Source organism: Anomaloglossus baeobatrachus, chromosome 5 (assembly GCF_048569485.1).
Source record: "Anomaloglossus baeobatrachus isolate aAnoBae1 chromosome 5, aAnoBae1.hap1, whole genome shotgun sequence".
Classification (NCBI taxonomy): Eukaryota; Metazoa; Chordata; class Amphibia; order Anura; family Aromobatidae; genus Anomaloglossus; species Anomaloglossus baeobatrachus.
The window spans coordinates 454,349,973-454,366,989 of NC_134357.1; the positions used below are offsets into that span (position 1 = coordinate 454,349,973).

The window sequence follows — 17,017 nt, forward strand, 5'->3', positions numbered from 1 at the left end:
TTCTGGTATTATTATTATTATGGAGCCAACAATTCAATATTCACTGTTTTGCCTGCCCACCGGTGCTTGTAATTGGTTGCAGTTAGATGCGCCCCCACCCTGAGTGGCAGCGTGGCAGCTGACAGCAACCAATCACAGGCGCCAGGATGGCCAGTGGGCGGGGAAAGCAGTGCAAGTGTCTGCGGGTCAGTATGGTGAGCGTGCATGTAGACAGAAACACATGCGCCCCTGACAGAAGAGTGTGTGGCTGTGCCGGTGATGCGATGCCAGATCTGGAATGACATCACCCGGTACGCCCTGCCGCTCTCTGAATATGAGTGTGCATGTACCTAGAAACACATGCACGCTCCTGTCAGAAGTGTGTGTGGCTGTGCCAATGATGCGATGTCAGACTCATGCGAGTCTGGCATGACATCACCTGGCATGGCCTGCCGTTCTCTGAATATGAGCGTGCATGTACCTAGAAACACATGCATGCTCCTGTCAGAAGAGTGCGCGGCTGTGGAGGTGACACGATGTCAGACTCATGCGAGTCGGGCATGACCACCCGGCACGGCCTGCCGCTCTCTGAACACGAGCATGCATGTACCTAGAAATACATGCACGCTCCTGTCAGAAGAGTGCGCGGCTGTGCCGGTGATACGATGTCAGACTCGTGCGAGTCTTGCATGACATCACTCGGCACGACATGCCACTCTCTGAATATGAGCGTGCATGTAGACAGAAACACATGCACGCTTGTTATGACTCAGTGTCCGAGGAGGATCAGAAAGGGCACAAAAAATGCGGAAACCCAAAAGTAACCAGAGTGGCTGGTACCTCAACGGACTGCAGACTACTGACACACAACTAGAAGTAGCCATGGGGCGTCCCTACGATGACTTGGACGCCTCGACAAAGCCAGAGAACTAAATAATCTTAAAGAGAGAAATATTAGAAAAGCTAATCTGCCTCGGAGCAGTTCTCAAAGATATAGATAGCGCCCCCCACAAGTAAAGACTACGATGATATAAGAAAACACAACACACAGCTAGAGAACAGATTCAGCAAAGATGAGGCCCAAGCTAGGAAAAGGATAGGAAAGAGCTCTGTCTGCAGCCGTAACCCTAATAAATCTCAGCACGCCAGATATGAAAAAATGCCCTGAGCCCACTAAGGCTCACCCCCACTAAATCAGGACTCTGGTGTTACTGAGATCCAAAAAACACTAATCTAGTGAGGAACTGAATTTAATACCAAGCATGACAAAACACAATACATAGCAGAACATGGAGCTAGGTATACAGACACTCCCAGCAAGGAATGATCCTACTCCACCAAGAACTCCACACAGACAAAATAGGAATCAAGCATTAGTATCAAAACAGAAAAAAACATAAGAAAGTGAAAACAATAAGCAGAGGTACAAAGACCAACTTATCTGAGAGGAGTTCTGGCTGTGAGCAGGGCTGGTTACAGAATGTCCTTTAGCACACAGGAGACCATTGGGCACCGGCAAGTAACAGGAGAAAACTACTCAGTTATATAGCCCAATCTGAATGGCCTGATTGCCAGTCTTCAACAGGTGTCTGGCTCTCATTCCACAAATCAACTGCACTTCCAGCACTGACCACAAGAGGGAGCCCTAAACTGGAAAATGTATTCACAACACACGCTCCTGTCAGAAGTGTGCGCGGCTGTGTCGGTGATGCGATGTCAGACTCGTGCGAGTCCCTCGCAAGTGTGATTCTGGCCTAAACCGCATGTGGCTTTTTTTATTTAAATAAATCATTTTTAAAAAAAAATTACATACAGTCCCCCTTAATTTTGATTCCCAGCCAAGATAAAGCCAGCTGGGGGTTGGTATTCTCAGCCCTCAGCCGCCCCAATTTGCCGCATCCATTAGATGTGAATCCCGGTGCTTTACCGGCTCTTCCCGAATTGCCCTGGTGTGGTGGCAATCGGGGTAATAGCAGGGGTTAATAACAGTGCACAGCTGCTACTAAACCCTAGGTTATTGATGACACAGGTGTCTATAAGATACCTGCATCATTAATCAGTATATGAAAGTAAATAAGCACAAAAAAAAGAAAAAAAATCCTTTATTTGGAAAAAAAAAATACAAAAAGACGCCCTCCTTCACCACTTTATTAACCCCCAACACACCCCTCCAGGTATGGCATTATCCACACGAGGTCGCACGGTGATGCATCCAGCTCTGCTACATTTCACAGCCAGCGGCCATAGAACACGACCGCAGGCTGTGATTGTAGACAATGACTGAGCCGTGATGAGCTGTGATGAGGATGTGTTTAAAAAAATGTTCCAATTGTGGAACTTATTATTACTAGATCTATTAAATAAAATGTACTTTATGGGAAAACCACCCCTTTAAGTAATAATGTAGGCACCATAATAAATGGACTAAAAAACGAAAACTTTAGAACACGTCATTCCTAAGTAACCCTTTCCTTGTCTCGCCCCAGCCAACTGCGTCATTGACCAGGGCTCTGTGGGAGAAAGGGCAAGTGAAGTTCCCCTCCGAACACACAGGCGCCGGCCCCTGAATTATTTATAAGGAGATTTGACATTCCCCAGAGAATAATGGACAAGGCTCGGCGTATGAATAATACACAAGAACTGCAGTGTCGTCCCTGTATCATCAGGAATGTGATACATGCTTATTAGCTGCCGCCCCGCGCACACCACTCACACAGAGGGCTCACTGGGATGACATGTCTCGTTTCGGCAGCTGGTGCCTGTGGAATTTCTGGAGCTCACACACCCTGCATGTAAATATTGCATTTGGGTTTGGGTTAGTGTGGAGATTTCACCATTGGAGAGAGAGAATCAGTGGCATATGTGGGTCACTTTACCCACAATCCAACAGGCATCCTATGATTTTCGGCTAATTAAAAGCAATGTGAAATTACATATGGAAAATTGATTTTTTTTTAAACATAACGGGGTTGACCCCAATCAGAACATTCTGGTCCCCGAGCGCAGTGTATTATAAAAATATAAACCGTGCTTCATTCACCTTCCCCAGGTCCAGCGCTGAGTCTCTGTGTGATATTGGCTGCAGTGCTGATGTCACATTGACATTGTAGCAACCAATCATTGAGCTCTCTGCGTGAGAGGTTTCATTTACATGGGCAGAGCCGCTAAGCCTGAACAGTGTTAACGTGATGTTAGCACTGAAAACAATATCAGATATCTGGAGCAATGGTGGAGACTCAGCACTGGACCTGGGGAGGTGCAAAAAGTTCAGATTGCTGTTATATAACAAAATGCAACAGGGGACTAGAATTTTCTGAACAGGGCAGCCCCTTATAGATCTTTTTCTGGACTTAAACTTTCTGTTCAGTACAGATTACTTTTCAGCAGTTTCATGATCATCACAGACAGAATTGCAGTATTAGATAACACATCTATATACAGTACTAGCTGTACTACCCGGCTTCGCCCGGGTTAATAACTGCTGTTAACAAAATAGAATGTATTAACAAAAATGTATTCTGCACACAAAAACCACAAAACAAATAGATATAAATGTAATTATAATCTCTGTCTCCCCCTCTGTATATATCTCTCTGTCTCTCTCTTTATCTCTTTGTCTGTATGTCTCTTTCCCTGTCTGTCTCTGACTGTCTCTGTCTCTTTCTCCGTCTGTCTCAATCTCTTTCCCTGTCTGTCTATCTCTTTCCCTGTCTATCTCTGTCACTTTCCCTGTCTGTCTCTTTCCCTCTCTTCCCGTCTGTTTCTTTCCCTCTTTCCCTCTGTCTCTTTCCCTGTGTCTGTCTCTTTGTCTGTCTCTTTACCTGTCTTTGTCTGTCTCTTACCCTGTCTGTCTCTTTCCCTCTCTTTCCCTGTCTGTCTGTTTCCCTGTGTCTGTCTCTGTCTCTTTGTCTGTCTGTCTCTTTACCTGTCTGTGTCTGTCTCTTAACCTGTCTCTCTCTTTACCTCTCTTTCCCTGTCTGTCTCTTTCCCTGTCAGTCTGTCTCTTTGTCTGTCTCTTGTGTCTGTCTCTTTGTCTCTGTCTCTTACCCTGTCTATGCCTGTTTCTTACCCTGTCTGTGTCTGTCTCTTTCCCTGGCTGCATTGTGACATGCCAAAATTCCATTTAAGGGCATGGCTGCGCATTCTTCTGAAGTTCTGGCTGCACTGTGGCTCCCAGCTCCATTCACTTTAATGGAGGCAGGTTTATTGGTGAATAACTGTAAAGCGCGGGGTTAAAAATTCCCCTCAAAACATAGCCTATGACGCTCTCGGGGTCCAGAAGTGTGAGTGTGCAAAATGTTGTGGCTGTAGTTGCAACGGTGCAGATGCCAATCCCGGACATACATACACATACACACATACATACATACACACATTCAGCTTTATATATTAGATATAACACAGGATCCAACATTCACTCCCTAATCCTTGGACCTCTAGAGCATGCATACTGTCCCAGCAAAGTAAATGAGATTCTTATTTTTCTTGCTTTGTTTTGAAGTAGTTTCAGATCTGCACCATGTTGTCTCCTTCTGCGTTTTTGCAGCCCATTCTGATGACTGGGGGTGGTGGAAATCTCATCAAAAACGCGTTTGGATGACCCCTTTAACATCTTTGTCTTCCTGAATGAGGGGGTTGCAATTACTACGTTGACCAGCAGGGGCACTATTCCATAAGGATAAACAGGTAATCAACATAATCGTGTTATCGAAACTCCAAATAAATCTTATTACTTGGAGATATGGAGAGAAGAAAGCGTTCTCTGTGCTGTTCGCCTTTTTTTTTAGATGTTTTTCTATCCTTTTGTACAAACAGATCCTTCTTTTCCACGTGCCCATGAAGTCTGCGATGAAGTCCAACGTGCTGCGATGACAGAGGACTGCACGGTATGACAGCAGCTGAATACATTACTGAGCTGAGCCGATCAGGCCTGTATGGAAGGAGTTAATCCCATTCAGATAATCAGCTCTGTCTGAAACGTCAAACTGCTACATTGTCCCGGCCGCAGTAATGAGGATAAACACAATGGCGCTCCGGAAAGCAGATTGCTAACTTTCTAGTGGATCATTCCTCGCCAGCGCAGATACACGACGACAGGCATCAGGGGCCTGGCAGATGCGCGGATCCGAGTTGCGGATTAGTGCTCAGGATCTCTGCGTACACTTGCCCTGCCGCCATTCACAATTCCCTGCGAGAAACGAGCAGCTTAGCCTGGGAGAATAAGACATTTGCATATGGACAGTATCACACATGATAGGCTCAGATACAGCGGCTCAGCAGACAGTATCACACATATTAGGCTTAGGTACATTGGCTGACTAGAAAATATCACACATAATAGCCTTAGATGCAGCAGCATAGTGGACAGACAGTATCACCCATGAAGGCTTAGATACCACAGCTAAGTAGACAGTATCACGCTAGACTTAGGTACACAGCTCAGCAAACAGTTCCACCCATAATAAACGTAGATACTCTGCTCACCAGACAGAATACAAAATCCAAACACATCAATATCATTGATCTCCTCCGCCCATTACTCAGTGGTTGTTTTTTTAATCTGTTTTCCAACTCAAAGTAAAAATATCAATAATAATAATAATAAAAAATATCACCCTACTATACAAATATCATATTATTTGTCCTCCTCAGTAAGCCATGGATCCAGGCGTCTACCCAGCTCTCAATACAGTGTCAGGCCTCTTTTACACGTCCGTGAAAATCACGCACGTGTTTCACGGACATGTCAAAGGTGCGTATTTCCCTCGGTGTGCTGTGTGCATGGCCTACGTGTGTTCTCCGTGTGTTATCCGTGATAACACAAGGAGAACGGGAACTTTCTCCTCACCTGTCCCTGGCGTCGCTGTCCGTGGTGCTGATCTTCGGTCTCCGGTCCTGCTGACGCCCCACTGCTGCTGCTTCTCGCCGCAGTGAAGTGAATATTCAATTAGCATAATGAGCGGCGGTCGGCAGCAAGTGACAGCAGCGGCAGAGTCAGGAGGGCTGGAGAAGGTGAGTAATGTTTTGTTTTTTTTCTCGCAGACACATGTCTTCTCTCCGGTGGGTGTCACACGGAACATATCCGTGTGATCTGTGTGTGTTACGTGTGACCTTATTGCGTTCCGTGTGACACCCGTGATGCCGGAGATAAAACGGACATGTCAGCGTGAGAAACAAACGGACACACGTATGTATGGAACGGACACACGTTCCATGCGAAAATACATACGTGTGTCCGACAGCATAGGAAGACATAGGTCTATGTGTGTACGTGTCTCCGGTACGTGAGGAAACGAACCATACACATACCGGAGGCACGTACGTGTGATAGAGACCTCAGGCCACAAAGGCTTAGATACAGAGATCCAGCAGTATCACACATGATGGGCTTAGATCTTAAGGGTGCTTTACACGCTGCGACATTGCTAGCGATTGCTAGCGATGTCGCGAGCGATAGCACCCGACCCCGTCGTTCGTGCAACATGTGGTGATCGCTGCCGTAGTGAACAATATCGCTACGGCAGTGTCACACGCACATACCTGTTCAGCGACGTCGCTGTGACCGCCGAACAATCCCTCCTTCAAGGGGGAGGTGCGTTGGCATCATAGCGATGTCACAAAACGGCCGCCCAATAGAAGAGGAGGGGAGGAGATGAGCGGCCGGAACATGCCGCCCGCCTCCTTCCTTCCTCATTGCCGGTGGATGCGTGTAGTATGATGTTCGTCGTTCCTACGGTGTTGAAGCGATGGCCGAGAGGACCACCGCAGTGCAGAGTAGGTTACAGTACACAAGACGAGGTGCGAACAACAAGGGTGTATTTATTAACAGGCGGGGAAAGATGTGGAGAAGGCAGGTTCAGGCACGGGGTATACAGTGGCAAAACGTGATTTAACAACACTTTTGTATTCTCTAGCTGGTCCGCTCAATAGCACGGTGCTCCAACTATTACAGGTTCAAGAAACACAAAACCAGTCAGGTACAATGCTACTCTACACGTAACCTCTCTGGCCTCTGCTAAACGGGCCACACGGATGCCGTGTTCTACCTACTGAAGCCTACTTTAGCCCCTAGTATGTGCACAATATTCAACTCACAGTGATGCTGGGGACGTGGATCCAGTCCCGGGGGCCCCCAACAGCAGTCTCATCTGAAGGTGCGCACGTCTCCTGGGCCGGGTTAAGGAGATCAAAATCTTCTTCTTGCTTCAGATTCCTCGCTTGTTCCCTGTTATCTGCAAGTCTCTCTCTCGATTCAGAAGAAAAACTCCAATCCTCCGAGACACACCGGCTGTGTGTTCCTTCACACGCTTCTCAAATCAAAACAGAAACTCACTTCTCTTCTTACACTCGAGCTGTCCATTAGCACACTTTCTGCAGGGGGAGCAGAACATTTCATTACCCCTCAACACAGGGAGGTTTCTGTCTCTTAAAGTGGCAGCGTGTTTATTATTGTCCATAGCAGTAGCACCCCCCAATATGCCTCCACACTTAATGATGGTCGTCCTCGGCCATCACAGCTTCGAGCCCACTGTGTTTTGAAGGAAGGTTCAAACCTGTAGAGGAGACAACAATGGCAGTACAGGAGACCTAGTACATTGTTCAACATATCGGATTGGTGGAACCCCTGCAGTAGACATGTGAGATCTTCTAAGATCTTGACTATCAGGCCCGGCTTGACTAGCTTCCGGCGGAACACTTGCTGTGGGAGCTGCAGTGGAATCTTGGCTGGTCTCTTCTTCTCGTGGCGGTAGTGGCTCATCCATGGGATCTCCGTTTCCGTAAGGCTGAGGATCCCCCCCTGCATCGGGGGCTGTCCACCAGTCATCATCGACTTCACACACAGATGACGTATGTTCAGGGAGTGGGGCAGAGACTGCAGGAGATCTTGGCATAGAAAGAGCTTCAGACCGGCATGGTCGCAACATATTTCTGTGTAGTATTCTAGGGCCGGACGCTCCATTCTCAATTTGCACCTTGTAGACTGGGCCGTCAGCATACACCCGTTCAATTACTCTGTAGGGTTGAACTTCCCATCTTTCACTCAGTTTACCCTTGGGGCGTTTCTCTCTGACTAACACTCGATCTCCAGGTTGAAGCGGTATCTCTTGAATCGGTTTAGGGCTCATATGTTCTTTCTTCTGTAGCTGTTGACAAGCCAACCGACGTATCGTCTGTAATCGTTGTCGATATTCTTTCACCCACGAAGTGACAGTTCGTTCCATGAAATCCTCTGGCTGCTCCAAATTCAGCTCGATGATTTCTCGCCCAACTCTTCCAAACAGCAGTAGATATGGGGTGTAACCTGTAGTGGAGTGAACTCGGTTATTGTAGGCCCAGACCAGTTCTGCCAGGTAATCCGGCCAACATGCCTTCTTATCTTCCTCTAATGTTCTCAGCATTTGAAGTAGAGTTCGGTTGAAGCGTTCACATGCTCCATTGCCTTGGGGATGGTAAGGTGTAGTCCGAGATCGCTCAATGTCATACATACGACATAATTCCTCCATCACCTTGCCTTGAAAACATGCACCTTGATCGGAGTGGATCCGCTTCAGGCATCCATACACTCGGATGAAGTCTTGGCAGATGGCCCGTGCCGCCAACTCAGCAGTCTGATCTCTAGTCGGGGTGACTACAGCGAACTTGGAGAAATGGTCGGTCATAACCAAACAGTATTGTAGTCCCCGAGTGGAGTGTCCCACGAGGAGATAATCAATCATCAACAGTTCTAGCGGTTCTTTGGTCTGTATGGTCTGAAAGGGTGCCCTTTGTTCGGTGCTTTTAACGAGGTCGCATACTCGACATTGCCGGCAAACCTCTTCCACCACAGACTCCAACCTGGGGCAGTACACGTACTGCTGTAACCATTGGTAGGTCTTTGCAGGTCCAAAGTGAGCGCCAAACTCGTGAGCTTCCTTAGCTACCTCTTGAGCCATTTTTCCGGGGATGACCACCTGCCATCTTGCTTCTATATCTTTTGGCTGTTGTCTCTTACGATATAACACTGATCCTCGAACTTCCAGTCTATCCCACTGGTGTAAGACACTCTTCATCTCGGCGTCCAGGTTAGCCCTTTCTTGTTTGTCTGGCTTCTGCTTCTCAGTTACCCAGTGTTTCATCTGTTGCAGCCCTTCGTCTGCATCTTGAGCACGTCCCCATTCTTCATTGGTTCTCCCCAGGGACCGGGGCAGTGTGCAAGCCTGCCTACTCAACTGGGACGCAACCACCGAGGGCCCAAACTTGCTAAAGTCTGGCGTTTCTTCCTCCTCTAATCGTTCATCGAGATCCCCCACTGGGGTCTCCACCGTCACTCTTGACAGCCCATCCGCATTTGCGTTTTTGGTAGCAGGGCGATAACAGATGGTAAAGTCAAACTTTGCAAGGCGAGCCACCCACCGTTGTTCCAAGGCTCCCAATTTGGTATTCTCAAGGTGGGCCAGAGGATTATTGTCTGTCCGGACCTGGATCTTGGTTCCTGTCAGGAAGCCAGCAAATTTCTCTGTCATGGCCCACACTAGGGCCAGGAGCTCTAGTCGAAAGGAGCTGTAATTGTGGGGGTTTCTTTCGCTGTCCCGCAGGGACCTACTGGCGTAGCCAATGACACTCTCATGTCCATTTTGCATCTGAGACAATACGGCACCGAGTCCATGAAGGCTACCATCTGTGTACAGCAGGAATGGTCGGTCGAAGTCCGCATAGGCCAGGATCGGGGCTGAAGTAAGGGCATTCTTCAAAGCGTGAAAAGCCTCATCTTGTCTTTGAGCCCAAGAGATGCCCTGGTTCTTCGACACTCCGGCGGTCCCCCTCAGCAGCTCGTTCAAAGGACCCGCCACCTTTGCGAAGTCTTTGACGAACCGGCGGTAATACCCGGCGAGTCCAAGAAATGCCTTGAGTTACCTCACCATTCAAGGGACTGGCCACTTCTGAATAGCCGCCACCTTTTCTGCGGAGGGTAGGACTCCATCTTGTGACACTGTGTGGCCCAGGTACTCGATCTCTCTCTTGAAGAGGTGGCATTTTTTGGGCTTCACCTTCAGGTTATGAGCCTGCAGTCTCCCGAGTACCTGTCCAAGCCGGTCAAGGTGTTCTTTGAACGTGGCCGAGAACACGATGATGTCATCCAGATAGATCAGGGTTGCTTCAAAATTTAGGTCTCCCAAGCACTTTTCCATCAGCCGTTGAAACGTGCCCGGAGCATTGGAGAGTCCGAAGGGCATCTGGTTAAACTCAAACAATCCCATCGGGAGGATGAACGCGGTCTTGGCTTTGTCTTTTTCCGCCACAGGTACTTGCCAGTACCCGCTTGCTAAATCCAAGGTGGAGAAGTACTTGGCCTTCCCCAAGGCCTTCAAGGATTCTTCGATTCGTGGTAATGGGTACGAGTCGCGAATGGTACAAGCGTTGAGTTTTCTGTAGTCTACACAGAACCGGATGGTTCCATCCTTTTTCTTGACGAGTACCACCGGGGCCGCCCAAGGGCTCTGGCTGCCCTGCACTATTCCTGAATCCAGCATCTGCTTCAGTAACGTCTTTACCTCTTGGTACATCTTGGGAGGGATCTGTCGGTACCGTTCTCGAATCGGGCGAGCTTCCCCAGTCGGTATCTCATGCATGATGGCTTCAGTGCAGCCGAAATCTTCAGCGTGGCGAGCGAATGCGGCCTGGTTCTCCCACAGCATAGCTTCTACTGCTTGCACACGCTCAGGGCCCAGCGAATTCACATCCACTTCCATCTGATCGAGGATGGCCTTTCCACTCCACTCTGGGGATGGCATCTCTTTGGCCCTCGCAGAGACTGCTAGGGCCCAACCCACACCTTCTATCGGCGATAAGGATATCTCTTTATGACTCATTACCTCGCCTTTATGTACGTAAACCAGGGCCAGATCCGTCCCTCGAGGCAAGGTGGCCTCACCGGGGCCCACATTCAAGGCTCTGATAGGGACGCGTCCTTGTTGGACCACAGCTGCCGTACGAGCTATCATAACTTCTTGGTCCACTCTTCCGGTTGCTACAGGCTGAACAATCACTTCTATCCCATCGAGATTGCGATAGGTTCCCACTGGGAGGTGTAATATACTTTCTCGGCCGGGAGGCAGGATTATAGGTTCCTTCCCAGGAGCCCTGATGACCCCTACCGTCTGATGAGATGGCACACTCTTCTGCGTCCCACAGACGCGGATCAGCCGTTGAAGTGCTTCCTGTGTAGGCTTATGTGTAGTAGCTTGCTTCCAGTATCCGGGTCCCCGTTTGGTGAACATAATCTGATCTAATTCACGTAGGACATTCATCCCCAATATTACAGGTACATCTTCGTTGATGGGCTCGGGGACTAGTAAGATCCCTTTTTTCCTCACTTCTTGCCCACAGATTCGAACATTCATCCACACAACTCCTGTGACCGGGATCGGTTGTTGATTAGCAGCAATCAGCCGGATCAGGGTCTCTTTCTCTGGCCTGGCCAGTGTCTGGATATGTTGATTGAAATATGCTTCTGGCATCGTCGTCACTTGTGACCCAGTATCTATCAAGCAATTCACTGGGACACTCTCGAATTCAGCACGTAGGGTGGGACAACTAGCGATCAAATGTTCGTTATGATACAGAGTGGCCTCCCTTCTCGCCTCCCCCGCAGAGTGCCGCACTACTGTGGGGGTTGGTAGTTTAACGATGGCTTCCGTTGGCTTTGAGTGTTATTCCGGCACCCCCTGGCAATATGCCCCCGACCTCCACATCCCCAGCAGTGGATGTCTTCTCCTCGCTGGGGAATACCCGTGCCTCTGGTGGCTGACGAGAGGAAGCCTGCAGCCTCCAGTCCCCCATTGGTAGAGCCGAGGAATTATTGCGTGAGTATGATGGGCCAGGTTGGAAGGAGGAGGATGCAGCTGGGTAGGGATGTTCACCAGACAAGTCCCTCATTCTTTGCTCCATCTGGGTCAGCTTCTCCTGTACGTTGAGAACGGATTTCTGTAAATCTTGCACCACCTGGACCAGTCCCACCTGGCAGTTTGGGTCCACTCTGGAGGTGGCGGTTTGGACGCGCACCACTCCAGATGCGTAACTTTCTTCTTTACTTCGGGCTACTGCTTCTGCTAGGATTTGACGAAAAGTAAGAGCCGGATTCGCTCGGACCCGTTCTGCCAGGGCTCGCCGCAAGGATACGCTATGCAATCCCAGAATAAACTGTTCCCGGAGTATCCGGTCGGTAGAGGGTATGCCGCCAAGTCCATCTGACTCCTTTCTCTGGACCTCCGCTAACACTTCTTGTAGTGCTGTTGCATACTGAGAGATCCCTTCTTCTTCCCGCTGCAGCCTCGAAAAAAATTTGGCGCGAAGATGTCCCGCGCTAGCAGTCTCGCCATAGATCTCTTCCAAGAATCCAACTAACTCTTTCAGGGTACTACGGGTGGGTTCTGGTTGTAGACAGACATTTCTACGTGCTTCTCCCTCTAGGGCAGTCAAAGCGATGTCCACCTCAAGCTCTGGGCCGATGTTATACACTTTCAGGGTGCTCTGCAGCCGGGACACCCAGTCGCACAGTGCCATGTTATTGCCATCGAATTTTGGTAGCACACTGAATATGGTGCCCATTGGAAGTGTCCTTGCAGGGGTTCCACCATTGCCCACAGCACCCCCATTAATATTAGCGTTCCCGCCGTTGCTGTCTGCTGCCTCCATCTTGGTGACCGTACTCTGCTCGCAGCGCCACTTGAAGCGATGGCCGAGAGGACCACCGCGGTGCAGAGTAGGTTACAGTACACAAGACGAGGTGCGAACAACAAGGGTGTATTTATTAACAGGCGGGGAAAGATGTGGAGAAGGCAGGTTCAGGCACGGGGTATACAGTGGCAAAACGTGATTTAACAACACTTTTGTATTCTCTAGCTGGTCCGCTCAATAACACGGTGCTCCAACTATTACAGGTTCAAGAAACACAAAAACAGTCAGGTACAATGCTACTCTACACATAACCTCTCTGGCCTCTGCTAACCGGGCCACACGGATGCCGTGTTCTACCTACTGAAGCCTACTTTAGCCCCTAGTATGTGCACAATATTCAACTCACAGTGATGCTGGGGACGTGGATCCAGTCCCGGGGACCCCCCAACAACAGTCTCATCTGAAGGTGCGCACTTCTCCTGGGCCAGGGTAAGGAGATCAAAATCTTCTTCTTGCTTCAGATTCCTCGCTTGTTCCCTGTTATCTGCAAGTCTCTCTCTCGATTCAGAAGAAAAACTCCAATCCTCAGAGACACACCGGCTGTGTGTTCCTTCACACGGTTCTAAAATCAAAACAGAAAGTCACTTCTCTTCTTACACTCGGGCTGTCCATTAGCACACTTTCTGCAGGGGGAGCAGAACATTCCATTACCCCTCAACACGGGGAGGTATCTGTCTCTTAAAGTGGCAGCGTGTTTCTTATTGTCCATAGCAGTAGCACCCCCCAATAGTGTCACACACAGCGATGTGTGGTGCCGCAGGAACGACGAACAACCTGTGGAATGAAACACCAACGACATTATGATTAGGAGCAACGTGTCAGCGATCAATGATTTTTGCCGTTTTTGCGATCGTTGATCGTCGCTCCTAGCTGTCACACGCTGTGATGTCGCTAACGACGCCAGATGTGCGTCACAAACACCGTGGCCCGGACGATATATCGTTAGCGATGTCGCAGCGTGTAAAGCACCCTTAAGATACATAGCTCAGGAAATGGTATCACTCATGAAGGTCTTCGATACTCCAATTGAACACTGAGAATTAGATACATTGGTTCAGCAAATACTGTAGTAGCAAACTTATTTTATGCAATGGCTCAACACAGTGTTATAAATGAAAATCTTAGTTACTGCAGTTCAGCAGACGGTATCACACATGATAGATTAGATAAATGGCTCTGAAAATAGTATCAGATATGATATACTTAACACTAGAACTACTGGACTCGTGACACCTATATAGAAATACATGGTGCAAAGTAGTCAAAATGACTACCTCAGTAGTTCTAGTGTTAAAACTAGGGCTCAGCAGACGGTATCACCATGATGTGCTTAGGCTATGTGCGCACTTTGCGTCGAGGTAGTTGCAGTTCAAAAAGAATCCTCTGACAGAAAGGACAATGCTTTTGGCTTTAAAAATACATGTTAAACGCAAAGAAAGTAGCCTATGCGCACCTTGCGGTTTTCATGAGTTTTTAGTGCTTTTCCGGTGCTTTTAGAAACGCTGCAGTTTTGTATTAAATTGAATGTATGGGAAACGCAGCCAAAATGGCAAAAACAATTGACATGCTGCTTCTTTGAACGCTGAGTTTTTACCCAAATTTATGCAAATTAAACGCAGTGTTTTGAACAGCATGATGTGCACAAGAAAGCTCAATGTCCCATTGACTTCGCTTGAAAAGCATAATGCAAGCATTTTGGCATGAAAACGCTGCAGTTGAAAAAGCAGTGGAAAAGCAGGTAAAAAAGCAAAGTGCGCACATAGCCTTAGATACATGGCTGAGCTGATTACAAATACACCTCAATAAATTAGAATATCATCAAAAAGTTAATTTATTTCAGTAATTCAATACAAAAAGGGGAAACGCATATATTATATAGAGTCATTACGCACAGAAGGATCTATTCCTATATATTATACTAGCTGTACTACCCGGCTTCGCAAAACAAACAAAATAGAATGCATTAGTATTCTGCACACAAAAACCACAAAACAAATAGATATAAATGTAATTATAATCTCTGTCTCCCCCTCTGTATATATCTCTCTGTCTCTCTCTTTATCTCTTTGTCTGTCTGTCTCTTTCCCTGTCTGTCTCTGACTGTCTCTGTCTCTTTCTCTGGCTGTCTCAATCTCTTTCCCTGTCTGTCTATCTATCTCTTTCCCTGTCTGTCTATCTATCTCTGTCACTTTCCCTGTCTGTCTCTTTCCCTCTCTTTCCCTGTCTGTCGCTTTCCCTCTCTTTCCCTGTCTGTCTGTTTCCCTGTGTCTGTCTCTGTCTCTTTGTTTGTGTCTGTCTCTTTACCTGTCTGTGTCTGTCTCTTTACCTGTCTCTCTCTTTCCCTTTCTTTCCCTGTCTGTCTCTTTCCCTGTCAGTCTGTCTCTTTGTCTGTGTCTGTCTCTTTGTGTCTGTCTCTCACCCTGTCTATGTCTGTTTCTTATCCTGTGTGTGTCTGCCTCTTTCCCTGTCTGTGTCTGTCTCTTTCCCTGGCTGCATTGTGACATGCCAACATTCCATTTAAGGGCGTGGTTGCGCATTCTTCTGAAGTTCTGGCTGCACTGTGGCTCCCAGCTCCATTCACTTTAATGGAGGTAGGTTTTTTGGTGAATAACTGTAAAGTGCGGGGTTAAAATTTCTTCTGCAAACATAGCCTATGACGCTCTCGGGGTCCAGAAGTGTGAGTGTGCAAAATTTTGTGGCTGTAGCTGCGACGGTGCAGATGCCAATCCTGGACATACACACACACACACACACACACACACACACACACATACATACACACATTCAGCTTTATATATTAGATAGAGTCATTACACACAGAGTGATCGATTCCTATATATTATATAAAGTCATTACACACAGAGTGATCTATTCCTATATATTATATAGTCATTACACACAGAGCGATCGATTCCTATATGTTATATAGAGTCATTACACACAGAGTGATCTATTTCACGTGTTTATTTCTGTTAATGTTGATGATTATGGCTTACAGCCAATGAAAACCCAAAAGGCATTATCTCAGAAAATTAAAATATTATATAAGATCAACTGAAAAAAATGATTTTACACTCAGAAATGTTGGCGCCTACTGAAAAGTCTGTACAGTAAATGCTTGGTCGGGGCTCTTTTTGCATGAATTACTGCATCAATGCGGCGTGGCATGGAGGCGATCAGCCTGTGGCACTGCTGAGGTGTTATGGAAGCCCAGGTTGCTTTGATAGCAGCCTTCAGCTCGTCTGCATTGTTGGGTCCAGTGTCTCTCATCTTCCTCTTGACAATACCCCATAGATTCTCTATGGGGTTTAGGTCAGGCGAGTTTGCTGGCCAATCAAGCAAAGTGATACTGTGGTTATCAAACCAGGTATCAGTAATTTTGACAGTGTGTACAGGTGCCAAGTCCTGCTGGAAAATGAAATTTCCATCTCCAAAAAAGCTTGTCAGCAGAGGGAAGCATGAAGTGTTCGAACATTTCCTGGTAGACGGCTGTGCTGACTTGGTTTTAATAAAACACAGTGGGTCTGCACCAGCAGAGGACATGGCTCCCCAAACCATCACTGATTGTGGAAACTTCACACTAGACCTCAAGCAGCTTGGATTGTGGCCTCTCCACTCTTCCTCCAGACTCTGGGGGCTTGATTTCCAAATAAAATGCAAAATTTACTTTCATCTGAAAACAACACCTTGGACCACTGAGCAACAGTCCAGTCCTTTTTCTCCTCGGCCCAGGTAAGATGCTTCTGGCGTTGTTAATTGGTCATGAGTGACTTGCAACAAGGAATGTGACAGTTGTAGCCCATGTCCTGGATATGTCTGTGTGTGGTGGCTCTTGAAGCATTGACTCCAGCAGTAGTCCACTCCTTGTGAATCTCCCCCAAATTTTTGAATGGCCTTTTCTTAACAATTCTATCAAGGCTGCGGTTATCCCGGTTGCTTGTGCACTTTTTTCTACTACACTTTTTCTTTCCACTCAACTTTCCATTGATATGCTTAGATACAGCACTCTGTGAACAGCTATTTTCTTTAGCAATGACCTTTTGTGGCTTGTGGAGTGTGTCAATGACTGCCTTCTGGACAAGTCATTGTCAAGTCGGCAGTCTTCTCCATGATTGTGTAGCATACTGAACCAGACTAAGGGACCATTTTAAAAGCTTAGGAAGGCTTTTCAAGTGTTTTGTGGTAATTATTCTAATGTTTTGAGATAATGATATTTGGGTTTTTATTGGCTGTAAGTGTGCCGCCTACGGTACGGCTCGAGGGGTTCTCCGGACCCGGGGGTCCCGCGGTCACTCCGTATAAAAGGGGGACATATTTGTAC

The 17,017-nt window shown here is 47.6% G+C and overlaps 1 long non-coding RNA gene across 2 annotated transcripts in view; it reads left to right on the forward strand.

The window, feature by feature from the left end:
• LOC142310314 (uncharacterized) overlaps positions 1 to 17,017 on the forward strand; it is a 39,181-nt gene that overhangs the window by 13,733 nt on the left and 8,431 nt on the right. The window contains exons 2-3 of one of the 2 annotated variants that reach the window (XR_012754125.1): positions 4,526 to 4,665; positions 4,795 to 4,865. This is a non-coding gene — a long non-coding RNA (uncharacterized LOC142310314). Of the gene's footprint in view, positions 1 to 4,525; positions 4,666 to 4,794; positions 5,592 to 17,017 lie in introns of those variants that run through there. The other variant, XR_012754124.1, reaches the window with a different exon arrangement.